Source organism: Xiphophorus couchianus, chromosome 8 (genome assembly GCF_001444195.1).
Source record: "Xiphophorus couchianus chromosome 8, X_couchianus-1.0, whole genome shotgun sequence".
In the NCBI taxonomy this organism is placed as follows: Eukaryota; Metazoa; Chordata; class Actinopteri; order Cyprinodontiformes; family Poeciliidae; genus Xiphophorus; species Xiphophorus couchianus.
The window spans coordinates 21,504,951-21,517,899 of record NC_040235.1 but is presented as its reverse complement, the minus strand read 5'-3'; the positions used below and the strand labels follow the sequence as shown (position 1 = coordinate 21,517,899).

Below are 12,949 nucleotides of genomic sequence, written 5' to 3'. Positions count from 1 at the left end.
TGATCACATTTGCAGCCAGCTGTTCTGTTCTCTCTCAATCAACTCTCAACTTGGGAGCTAAGCCCCAGTCCGCCCGCGCTGGTGCAGCTTCGCGCTGCTCCGTATTTCTCTCCAGCAGTGAGCATCCTAGCAGATGTTACACCAAATTAGCTCCTTGCTTATAAGGGAGTCGGCGCTCTCGCTTTAATCAAGCTGCGTAGGTGTGTGTGTATGCGTAGGTGTGTGTTTCTTTTTTTTTTTTTTTTTTGATTACACCAGACAGCCTGGCTCGGTGGCTGCGTTGTTCTTTCACCACCTGAGCTCGGTTACTAGCCAGCCTCTCATCCCAGAGCACAGCATGTCGGCCAGTAGTGTGAGTCAGGCGACTCGACGGACTCCTATCCTGGGGCCTGCATGGTTGATCATTTTGCATCCTTTTCCTATGAATGCTTTTTCTCTCTCTGTGTAGAGGTTTGTCCTTGTTTTTATAACGCGTCTCATTCGTTCATTCAAATGCCTCCCTGCTCCCTGCAAATGAAAGGCTGGCTTTGTGCAGAGCCCTGCTCTATCTTTAGTTAATGTTTGCCTCTCTCTATAGATCTAACTCCTTTTCATTTTGGTTTTTTTTTCTGTTTGTGAAAGCCGTCGAACCATAGCTTCAGCCTTGCTTGGCACAGCGATTCTTAAAGTAGCATCCGTCTTTTCTTTTGTCTTCCTGTAAGCTCTCTTTTGTATAGTGCACATCAGACTGGTGACAAGAAAACCTAAAAAGAGGACAGATATCTTGTCTGACTAATGGATTGAACATGCGTCGACTTGTGTGTCAGACATTGGTTCGAACATACATTTCTATGCTCCTTTTCCCTCGCAGCCAATCAAAACTCACCGTTTCCAAGGAGTGATGAACAGGGAAAAAAAGCTTTTGATTATGAACTTTAATCTGCGTGTGATACATGTGTAAGTCCAAAGGTTACCAGATTAGCATCTGGACATTTGGACTCTCGTGTTTGCTTCTGCATCGGTCTTCATCTCTAGACATCCCCCGCTCCACATTCAGTATCAAATTAACTTTGTTCTGCTGGATCCCCCCGTCTGACCTGATTGGCTACCGAAGCCTGTAGCTACATGTCAGCACAGCTCACACGTCCGCAGTTCTGCACCAGTACCATCTGACAGCAACCCCTTTTGTCCCTTTCCCCTGCCTCCCCTCAAACTTCCATTTTTTCCTGACTTTTTGCTGCTAGCCAGACGTTTGTGTTTATTGTCTGTATTCTCCTGCCGCCCGTCAGCCAACTGTTTGGATGTCAGTCGACAGATGGGAGGTTGATGCACAAAACGTGTGCTCCTCCACGGCTTTACCCTGACCGGTCTGCCGTTGGACCGAATGGTTGACGAAGAATGGAATAGGTCAAAAAAAATTAACTAAGCGGGATTACTCACCCTACGAACTTAAACAGGCAAACCAAATCTGTTCAGGTCAAGTGAGAAATCAAGTCCCATGACAAGCTAATGTGCAGACACTTAGCTTTTTTAAAGAATTTGCTCATTTCCTTTATTTCCATCAAAGCTTTGAAATAATGGTCATATAATCTTGCAAGACCTGCATGCATGAGTTATTCCTCATTTTATTTACCATACAGTGCTGTTTTTTTAATGGTGAATCTTATTTTCATCTTTGTGATTGGAGTTGGGTTCTCTCTTCTTTTTCATTCCTTTATTTTTGAATAATTTTTGCTAGGCAGTAAAAGCTGATTGGCTGAGGCACAATCTAATCTTTTATTGTGTTTCACAATAAAAGGATTTTCAGCATTGTAATATTTTATGAAGACAAAAAAAGAAGGTGCAAGACACCAACAAAAAGAATTCAATCATTTGTGAAAGTAGAATCTGAACTTATATACTAAGACTAAGGATAGATTTTATCCCTGGTGCCAGTGCAGGTCACTCAAGAAGAGGAATTTGCCTATACAAAGTTTCAGTCAAAGTATACTGCTCAAAAAAATAAAGGGAACACTTTAAGTGTTAAACACCTGTTTAAGTGTTCCCTTTATTTTTTTGAGCAGTGTATATATTCCTTTATTTAATCAGGTAAACCCCGTTGAGATCTAGATCTCATTTTCAAGAGGGACATGAAACAAACTTAACTCCCGTCGGGGAATCGAACCCCGGTCTCCCGCATGACAGGCGGGGGTACTCACCACTGTACTAACGAGGAGATGCTTGAGAACCCATCAGCTTTTGATTTCAGCAAAATTACACAATGTTTTAGCAGCATCACATGGTCCTCATGAGTAATGTAACTACCGCCCTTCAAATTCACTCCCCATTAATGGACCAGAGACCACAGCGTGAGTTTTTCTTCACCGACAGCCCTTTGTTTCTAAAGACACATCTGACTTTGCACATTTAGCAATTGTCTCTAATAACATGTTGCTAAAACAGTACTCGTGCTGCATTTTGCTAAGCTAAAGCTATCAAGTTTGCTCTTGGTTCTTGTAGGACTCGTTGATAGTTTAGCTTGTAGCACATAGGGAAAGCCTGGAATGTGTTTTAATGACAATTCCTGTTTGATTCTAAACCATTAAAACACTACCACGCCTGAACCACAGGGGACAAATTTTACATTTCTTTTTCATCTGACATCACATCTTCTTTAGTTGTACTGCTAAATATGTTCAAGGAAATGTATTAAAGTTTCCTAAATATCACTTGTTTTGACTGGCGTAACATAATTCAGCCGCCGCCGCAAAATGTGTGCTTGTTTGAACTCTAATCCGCATTAGGCCTGTTCAGACGAGTGTGTTTGTTTAGTAGAGGGCAATATTAACAAGAAATTGGTCTGCTGCTCTGCAAGCAGAAAGCACATTGATTGTTGCATCAAACCAAAATGATGTGCAAACACTGGCCAAGGGAGTATTCAGAGCAACAGGAAAAGAAATTCAACGCCCGGCCTCCTCCTGCTTTATACTGCCGTTCTCTTGAGGATAAAAAGCATTTGCTGCTGGAAGTTATGTCAGCACATTAAACTTCGGTCATTTGGTTCAAGTTCCTTGTTGTTTATTGCAGCCAAGTAAGCAGCGCAAAGAGGCCATTATTTACTCTACGAAGATTAACACAACTGCACATGCACTGCGACGCACCGATGCCGCGCCTGATAAACAGCGGGAGCAGCCCGGTTTGACAGACTTTAGAGCCGCTGTTATTTGGAGTTGCACTACATTAATTCATGTTATCTTGAGCGTTGGGCGAGAACACGGTCTGGTGTGGCGCATTCAGCAAGTCGGGGTATTGAAAGACCCCGGGGGGAATGAAGCCTATATGGGACCTAATGTCTCAGACTGTATTATGTCCCAGACTGGCTATCAGATCGACTCTTTTAACGGCATGCAGAGAGCAGCGCAGACACGCTCGCAATCCATTACTCCTCCACACGTTCCCAAGTTCTCGTTCATAACCGGGTTTCTATCGAACCTCGCCGTCTGTCTCCATCTCACTCTGCGCTGATAGGACTGGACCTGATGCAGACATAAATTTCTAAGTAGATACTGTGCATCTATACGGGTAGATCAACAGTCAAGCAGGTGTTCAGAGGGAAAAATAGTAACTCTCCAAGAAGAGTATTAAAAAAAATGGAAAGGAGAGACGCTTCTTTTAATTTTGCATCTACAAGTTGCGCTCACCTTTTCCTTGTTTTTTTTTTCTTCCCATTTTTCAGCTGTGAGTTATAACTCAGCCGTGACTATGTGATATCAATCTTCATATTTCAGTGAAATTCTGAACAGATACTGAAAAAAACGTGCAACTACTGGAGAAGCAAAAACAAGAATTTGGATTGTGATCTACTTGATAGCAATCGCATGCAGAGACCTGGTGGTGCATAGCGGGTCATTTAAAATGTTATTTGACTAAAGAGATGATTACGATACATATTCAGCAGAGAATAGATCTTTGGCAAAAAGGTGTGTGAAACTTATATAGTTGGATACTTTTTAGGTAATGCTACTTTTGTTGTTTTATGCTCAATGGGAGCATTTTGTTTACTACCAGAATTTATTATTTTTTTGCTGTAGACCATAGAAATGAAATCTTACAAACAGAAATCAGCATATATATATTTTTTGATCTTTGACATGCACTATATTGTTACAGGAAAAAAAATAGTTATGGGCAGAAGACATGTAAGTGGGGTGGAATTTTTTGTTTGTTACTTTTCTAACTTGTGAAGAACGCCAACTTGCCTTACCTGAAGAACATGTACCTGTGTCTTTCCCATTTTGAAGAGAAGTTGAGTAATGGACATCTATCTGTGTCATGTCGTATTTTTACCTTGGGAAAATCACTGAAATGTTTCTTGACAGTGAAAAGGTATAAATTGCAGAATCTCTTCACAGAATTTGAATTCTCCGATCACACTTTTGCATGTCTGCGTTTCATTTTAATCGTAAAGGAAGAAATCATTCTGTAGGAAAATAAAGTGTGCTTTTGACACTGCGGAGTATACAACACAACCTGACTGCCACAATTTGTATACATGTCAAAGGGTTTTACCATATGAGTGCTAAATCTCTCATTTGTAATTTATACGACATGCAGCTCTTTAAAAGAATCGACATAATTACAACTCAAACATGACAGCAAATAGTCAAATAATACTTTATAACTCATAACCTTGTATAAACTGTTTACTCATCTTCTCAGAGTATTGCAATTACATTCCCAAGTAGTTCGTTGTTCCATACTGACATTCACTTTCAATATATTTGCTTAATTCCTACAGATTGAAGGATGGCTGATACCTGAAATCTTTATATGTTGCTGTCCTATCATAGAAAACACACGGGCAATCGTGCACAGACACTTTTAAAAGCAGTTCCTTTTAATTTGAAAAAAGTAAATAAGGTGACATGGAGAAGTAAAGAAAAGTAGATAACTCAATTATGATACAGCTGAACACTGAATTTTACTGCAGTGATCCCAATACACACACATTACTAAGAATAGGGAATTATCAAAATTGCTTCAAAAATGTGACATGAATTTATGTTCCACCAAATCTTCTCTGTTCATAAAAGCAGCGCGAGAACAGCTTTCAAATTTTTAACACGATTTATTTTTTTGCCACTGAATAACTGTATTTGAATGAGTTGCCCTTTTTTTTTTCTATAATTTTCATTGGGACTTTTTTTTCTAGATAGCAAAAGATGAATAACAAAGTTTTAGTAAGCATAGTCAGTACTTAGAAAACTTCCTCATTGTGCAGCTTGTGCACTTTTAATCTGTCATAACCCAAGGTGACTTACAGTGACATCTGCAGCCGCCCACTGAGGTCCTGTGACATCCAGAAGTTTGTGTGCTGTCTCCAAGACTGAGATATTACATCACAATTTTTTCAAATCTATTTTTTCTCCCACGAAAAGGAATTGATGGCTAAAACACTTAAGTGTTGTAATGTTCAGCATTACATTACGAAACTATGCAGTTCCCCTTTTCAACAAATTTTGAAAAAAACATATGCTATATCAAACTTTATACTGTAACATAGGCAAAATATCTTTTTCTGTTTTCAGTTTGTTTTGGTCAGTATATTTTATATAGATAAGATTTATAAGATAAAAGTAAGAACAGAAAACAGTTCTAACTTGAGATAAGTTATTCTTATGTAGCAGTAGTTGGAATGTCTACAAGAGATGACAAATACTGAATTTCATATATTTATGCATCTTATAATACTTAATGCATGTTTGTCTTCAAAGAGAAGTTATGAGATGTGTTTTCCGTTCTATTTTTCTCATTTGCCTCACAATGTCTTGATGTAAATATATAAATAAGTTCTTATTCCCAACTACCAATGTTATTTAAAAGACAAATGCTGCCAATAAAATAATTTCTCCAGCTTATTCATGTCAAAATGCTGAATATATTCACCAAATAGGCTTTACGTAGCATTCTCAGCAAAATGTCAGGCCTGCTGGTTGTTTTATCACCATAGCTCTGATTAACATTGTGGTGTCTATTGTCTTCCTTTGCTGCTGCTTTTGTTTGTGAAATATTTTCCTATCTTGCTTTTTTGTGTGTGCCTTGTTCACACATGGTGGGTGGGCTACACCACCCTTTTTTTTTTTCCATGTCTGGTCTCATCTCGATGAAAGCAGGATAGCTGTGGTAAGCAAACGGGGGGGAAAGGGTTGTCAGCAGGGAGTTAAAACAGAGCGGTAAGCATACAGTGGCCCTCTGGGGCATGCAGGTGTGCCATATTGGATCCAGCTTCCATGAAAAAAACAAAACAACAACAACAAAACATGAAACGGACTTGTATAATAGCAGGGTGTCTGTATACCACCTCTATGCGGTGCCACAGATCTTTGCACTGTTCAAAGTTAGAGTAAGAAAAAGAAAGCACGGCACGCTGCTTGATGTGTTTGTTTTTGCTTCTTTGTATTCAGACTGTGAAATTATTTTAAAAGGTCTTTAAGTTTAGCTTAAGTGACGGATGATCCCTTCTATTTAGTTCCAGGCAAGTAGCTCGTGGTTTCATTATAGCCAATGAATGTCAACTAAAACAGACAGAAACTTGCAAGATGTTTTGTTAATTTGAGAGTTGAATTAGATGGATTCTCTGATTTATCCAAATTTCTTTATCCTGTAGGCTCTCTGGCACGAAGCAAGAAGGATTGTCAATGATGTATGAGGAACAAAGAGTCTTGACATTAACTGAATGTTCTCTTGATTTTACTATGTTAAAGAGTGGCCAAGACAAAATGGAAATATGTTGCCATTCCATATTTGTACTCACGTAAACAGGATATTATGGATTACCAAGTTAAATGCTTTGAACAATTTGATCTACATAAATAAGTGAAGTCTTATGTTGCAAAATTATCACCACATTTTCTTCAAAAAAGATGGTAGACCCTCTGTCAGATCAATTGATCTTCTAAAACCATTTAAATGTCACCTCATGTGTGTGAAACCAAACTTTTCCACTTTCTCATTGTTTACTAAACGAAGATAGAGCACATTTTGTTAAATGCGATGATGCTTCCCGAGATCTAGGTAAAGACAACTTTTCCAGGCAGTGCTGAAGACAAATATAGGACGGAAACTATGGATGTTGTATTTGTAGGAGACTGTCGGCAGTCAAATTTGATAAATTTTTATATAAAGGTTACTATTCCTAGAGTGAAATGTAACAAAGATTGCTTTAATGATTTTAAAAAAAAAAGCAGAGGAACGAGCACACATGCAATTATTACTCAAATAAATATCTAAATTAACTGAACAAAACAACAAATGCTTGTGTAGAGCAAGAGCAAAATCTGGTATTGGCGTTAGAACTTTGTCTTTTGTTATGTTTCTGTTTCCTTTACTTAGATTTTGCCTTTATTTTTTCCTTTGTGTGTTTGCTTCTTGATTTATTATTTATGGTGCATTTAGATTTTAGGTTCCTCTAATTAATTTTTCTTTTTGTGTTAGTTTCAGGGTTTTTCCTCGGTTTACTTCTATTTTCTGCCCTTCTCCAGCTCTATATCTGTTACCTTCCCTCAGTCAGAACTCTCCCTCAACTATTTGCCATTCCTCCCCTGATTATTCCTACTAGTTGCTTGGTTAGTGTTTCCTCTCCCTCAGTGGATGAGCCTGTTTACGCTCATTGCTACTCACCTTTTCCTCCCATATTTACTTCCATTTTTTTGGTCATTGTTTTCCTGTGATGGCAGTTGTATCTCCACCATTTTCTCCTGAATCTTGTGTTTTGTTTTTCTCATTCTTTTGTTAAAAAAAAGGAAAAAGTCTCTGAAACTGAATTCCTTGCACTTGTATCCTGCCTTTATAAATGTTTAAAATCTCCCCTACCAACTAAGGAAATTCAGTATGTTAAAAACATAAAAATTCTCAAATATTTGACATAAACATACTCGGCCGTTGGACTTTCAAAGTGCTTCTTTTCTAACTTCCTGTAATAGTTGTGCTGCAGTGCCGATACCAGAGGAGGAAACCTGAACATTCAGTAAACAAGTTGCATTTTAGTTAATGCAAAATATATTTTACTGTCCCATTTGTCAACCCCTTCCTGTTCTAAGGCTCTCATGTGATATGTTTACAAATCCGAACATGGTGGTTCACGGACACAAGATAAACAGTTTTCATTCGTACATTTCATTCCAAAATAACTCTTTTCTTCTTCTCAAGAGACACTTGCAGTTTCTGAAATTCCACGGTCTGCTATATCGCTAGTAGTACCATCTGAAATATTTAGAAATTTAGGAGAAAAAAAGAAAAAACCTAGAAGGTGAAGCAACTTACTGGTGGCTAAGAAAGGAGAAGATAGAGGCAGGTAAAATAAAGGATGACAGCTGCCCAATTCCCTCTGACCTCAGGTGAACACTGAATGAGAGAAAACACATTCGGCAGCACAGCATTTGGCGTGTCGAAGGATTTTCAAGGGCATTGTAGGCCGTGTGACGAGGATGGATGATGTTGGGGGGGAAGGGAGGGAAAACAGCAGAGGAACGAGGGGATGAAGTCAGCAAGCCCTTGCTCTCGCCGCCGCCTGTCACTTTCGGGGGGGTCGGCTCGGACGGCGCGTCAGACGAAGCGATGTAGCTTGAAAGGAGCAGGATTCACACGTCTCTCGTTGCCATTTCCGAGAACTCGCATTTCAATAATAAACGGCAAATTACACTTTGCGGCACCCGTTTAATACAACGCCATACAGATGATGGGCAGCGTTATTATTCATCCATTCACACGCTCACAGCCTCCCACCACTTTCGTTGACACTAATGTTCTTAGAATGCGATCCGCAGCGAGACGAAGCGTATCCTAATGTAAGAAGGAATAATGTTCCTTTTTGAGGATGCGTCCCTTTATTTGCTGTGATTTCTATTAATATCAGGCCACATATTCAAAACAAATATATATTCCTGAATGTTTGAAATATGAGTTCTTGCTAATTAAACTGTTCTGCCATGTTTACAGCTGCTTCTTGTCAGTCACATACTTCAAACTGCAGTCTCAACCGTAAGCTGTGATTTTACAAATATGCAGTCTCGACTGTTCAATTCAATGTTCTATTCAATGCAGTCTCTAAACACTTAGAGACTGCATTGAAATAAGTTTTAGTTTACCTACATTTTGATTTGTTTTGGTTTTTCCAAATAGCACTGCTGTATTTGACACTGTTGATCAAAACATACCGGTGGACAGCCTGATAGAGTTGGTGAAATTATCTGGTTTCTAGCAAAATTGGTTCAGATTTTGTTAGCTGACCTGCTAGAGCAGCTATACAGAATCTGGTTCAGCAAATATTAAGATTTCATTCTTGGGTCGCGTTACTCAACATCTAATTTCATCCACCATCCCAGACAGTGAAGTGTTGCAAGATCTCTTACTATAAGTGTTCTGATGACGGATAGCTTTCAGTCACTGTGTGACCACGGTCCCTTACAGACGCTGAGTCAGAGTATCCTTGATGTCAATGAGTGGGATGAGAATTTTCTCTGACATCCTGCTGCAGAGTAAAGAAGTTATTGTTTTTAAATCCTAAAATTACCAGCTTAGATATAAGCACTTAGCATGCATAAATCGAAATGTAGTAATATACTTAGACCCAAATTTTATCAACAAAATAAAGTGTATTTCTTAATGAGCCTAGTATTTTCCCTAACCATAGTATTAAGTATACTGCGAAAAAAGGATTTTTGTTCTTATTTGAAGTAGATTTCTTCACTGGTTGCTTTAAAACACATTCTTAAAAAACATGAGAAAAACTGCCCCATAAAGATTGTCCACATCATTTGCATAATATAAAAATCTTGCTTAAAATGAGCATTTTATCGTTTCTTTTTTATGAGTTGCATATCCCTTCATTTTCCGAGTCACCTTCTAAATGAACCGTGCCACACAACTAAACGCTTTTCCTTTCCAGCTCTTTAATACAGTTGCACATACCCTTCCCTTCCTTTTCCTACGTGGTTGACAGGCTCTCTGTGCAGTTCTGCCCAGCACCCAAGCAGCCAATCATAAAGCAGAGGAAGGTGCAAACACACTTTCCCTGCAGGGGAATTGTCAGGATATGACTGCGATTTTTGTTGTTTTGTTTTGGTTTTTTTGGTTTTTCCCCCCATCTGCTCGATGGCATTTTCCTGTTTGAGTCGGCGTGTAGGGGTGTGTGTGTGTGTGTGTGTCCAAGAGATTATAAGTTAGAGTCTTTGTCCACTTTCACATGCGACCTGGGATTTTACAGCAGAGCTGCTGAAATGTAGAAAAGAGCTAATCTGCCAGAACATCCACTATGTTTTTCCCGGAATGCGCCTTTCGAAAATCCTCAGAAGAGATGTACATCACACACGCAGGTTCACACAGATACACTGGCTTATCATGTAATCTGTTCTTAGAGGAACCTGTTAAATGATTGTTCTCACTCATTATTCTTGGAGCTGACCCCTCTGTCTTTATTTCAGTGTCCCCGTAGAGTCATGTAGCAGGCCTGTTGCCGCTTACTTCCCCCTCTAGAATAATAAACATGTGATCCTTGTTTCGGCATGAGACTCACCGGGACATGAGTGATGTTAGCGGCTAATAGGAGGACATGAGTAAACAGTTTGTCGAAAAAGTAGTTATTGCACTTAAGCTTTTCCACATTTTGTCAATTTAACTTTTTATTAGGGTGTGATGGGCAAAAACTGTGGATTTGTATCTATGTCACACAGAATTTGTAAATGATGTATTTTGAAAAAGAACACTACACATTGGGCTGAAAACATCATCCCTATGGTAAAACAAAATCAAACATAGTGGTGGCAGTATCATCGTAAGGGGAATGCTTTACTTTAAGATGTTCAGAGTTATAGGTGGACCGAGGGAAGTAAATAAAATCCTGTAGATGCTGCAAAAGACAAGAAACTGGGGCAAAGTTTCCTTCGAGGAAGACATCGACACTAAACATGCAACCAGATCCGCAGTATACCGCCACGGATCAAAGAAAACCCATGTGTCGGAGAGGTTCCCTCCAAACTGATTGACCTTGAGCTATCTTATATTGAATAATTAGTGAAATTATAAGGTGTTAGAGACATATCCCCAAAAGATATGTAGCTATAATTACAGCTAAAGGCAGTCCTAGAAAGTATGACTCACGGGGGTTGAGTACATGCATCCACATATCATCCATGTATCATCTTCCTTTCACTTCCTCAATGCTTTGTGTTGGTCTAGCTCATAAAATGCCCACAAATGCATAGAAGTTTATGTTTGTAAGGTGACAAAATGTGGAACAGTCTGTTTGATATAAATAGCAAATACTGACATAAAACGCATAATCAGTATTGGATGCAAAGCACGAGGATGCAATATTCCCCTGCTTCAGCTCTGGAAACTAGGACGGCATCAAATGCCGCAAACAGTCAAGAGCTCTTTACTTTGTTTAGTAATCTTCTTTGGCAAAAATAAACAGGGAAAGAATTGAGCCCTGTGGTTGCATTTGTCAGGGGATTGAAGCACTCGAAGATGCATGTCGGGGTCCTTATCACAGTTCGATGGAGAAAACATTCGCAGTAACTCGCGGAGATGTTGGCACCTCAGTTCGTAATTTCTGCATCTGTGATAAATAAAAATCAGAAACCTGACTAGAAGCAGATGTAATTAACTTTTTTTCCCTGACACTTGGAATAAGATTAATCTGGTGTTTTTTATATATATATATATATTTACAATCCTATGTGGGGAGAGTGGCAGAAGACGTACCCTGCCAGAAAGAAATTTCAGCTCTAAAATTGGTTTTTCCAAGGTCATCGAACTCAATTAGCCCTATACAGATCGGGCTTGTTTGCTGTAATCAGTCGGGGAGGCCAGGTGATACCAATTGCAAGCTTTGGAAAAAATAAAACCTTTACAAAGTTAACATAACTGATCCTCAGAAAGTAACAGAAGAGCATTTTCTCAGTTTGTAGAGTAATTAAGAAAGGTCAGTAAAGGTAAAGACCCTACAAATCCTGAGGCGATGTGAAATACCCTCAGGAAGACCTAGCAAACTTGGCCTAGCAGTGCACTGTTACTGAGAAGGAAACCCTTTCAGGCTTCTGATAAATACTTAGTATGAAACAAACCCTTTAGGCCAACAGTCTTCAGCTCCAGACCTCAAGAGCCTACAACTGTTGGATGTATCTCGGCTACAACACACATTTTGGAGAACATGATTGCGTACTGAGGGGGTAATTCTGCCATTTGATTCATATGTGTTGGACCAGGGACACAGCTAAAGGTCGCAGGACACCGTCCGTCGAGGTATGGATTAGAGCACGCCTGCTTTAGACTAATGCTGCTTTCAAGTTGGAGGAAAAATCAAAAGGAAACTGGAATTTCAACTTTCACGGGTTGAAACTCTGAGAAACTCGAGTTTAAATTACAGCATGGTTGTTGTGGAGATAAAAGCAGTTTCTCCACTTCTATCACCACAGACTACTTTACAACAGTTATAATATTTTCCTTAAGTGTCTTAGATACAACTGCTCTACTTTTCAAGATGTGTGGTTAATTAAATCTACCAAAATGCCTTTTATAGACAGACATTCGCCAGTCCTCTAAAAACAAAGTGAAAGACTCAAAGGGTTGTTTAAAGCAATGCTCCATTTCATCTTTGGGACTCATTTTAAGGAACCTTTGAGATGACATTAACCCTGGGTGTGTTGTGTTTCCACTTGGCCTCGAGGTAGATTAGGCAAATGAGAGTCTGTTGCTCCTCTCCAGCATTTCTATTTCATATTTCAAAGGGCGTTTTTGTTTGTTTGTTTGTTTTTTGTGCCTTATAATGTAACTTTGTCAAAACAAAATGTGGCGTTACTATAAAAAATGGTAACTCAGATAAAGTTAGGCATTAGTTTTTTCCACAAGCATTATTGCTTTATTGGATGATCCCAGCATTTTATTTTTCTACATTTTCTCCCATTTGTTTCACTTTAATCTACAAGAAAAA

At 39.0% G+C, this 12,949-nt stretch overlaps 1 protein-coding gene across 11 annotated transcripts in view; it reads left to right on the top strand.

The window, feature by feature from the left end:
* LOC114149067 (disabled homolog 2-interacting protein) overlaps window positions 1–12,949 on the top strand; it is a 184,085-nt gene that overhangs the window by 117,156 nt on the left and 53,980 nt on the right. The gene's annotated exons all lie outside the window — the stretch shown is intronic.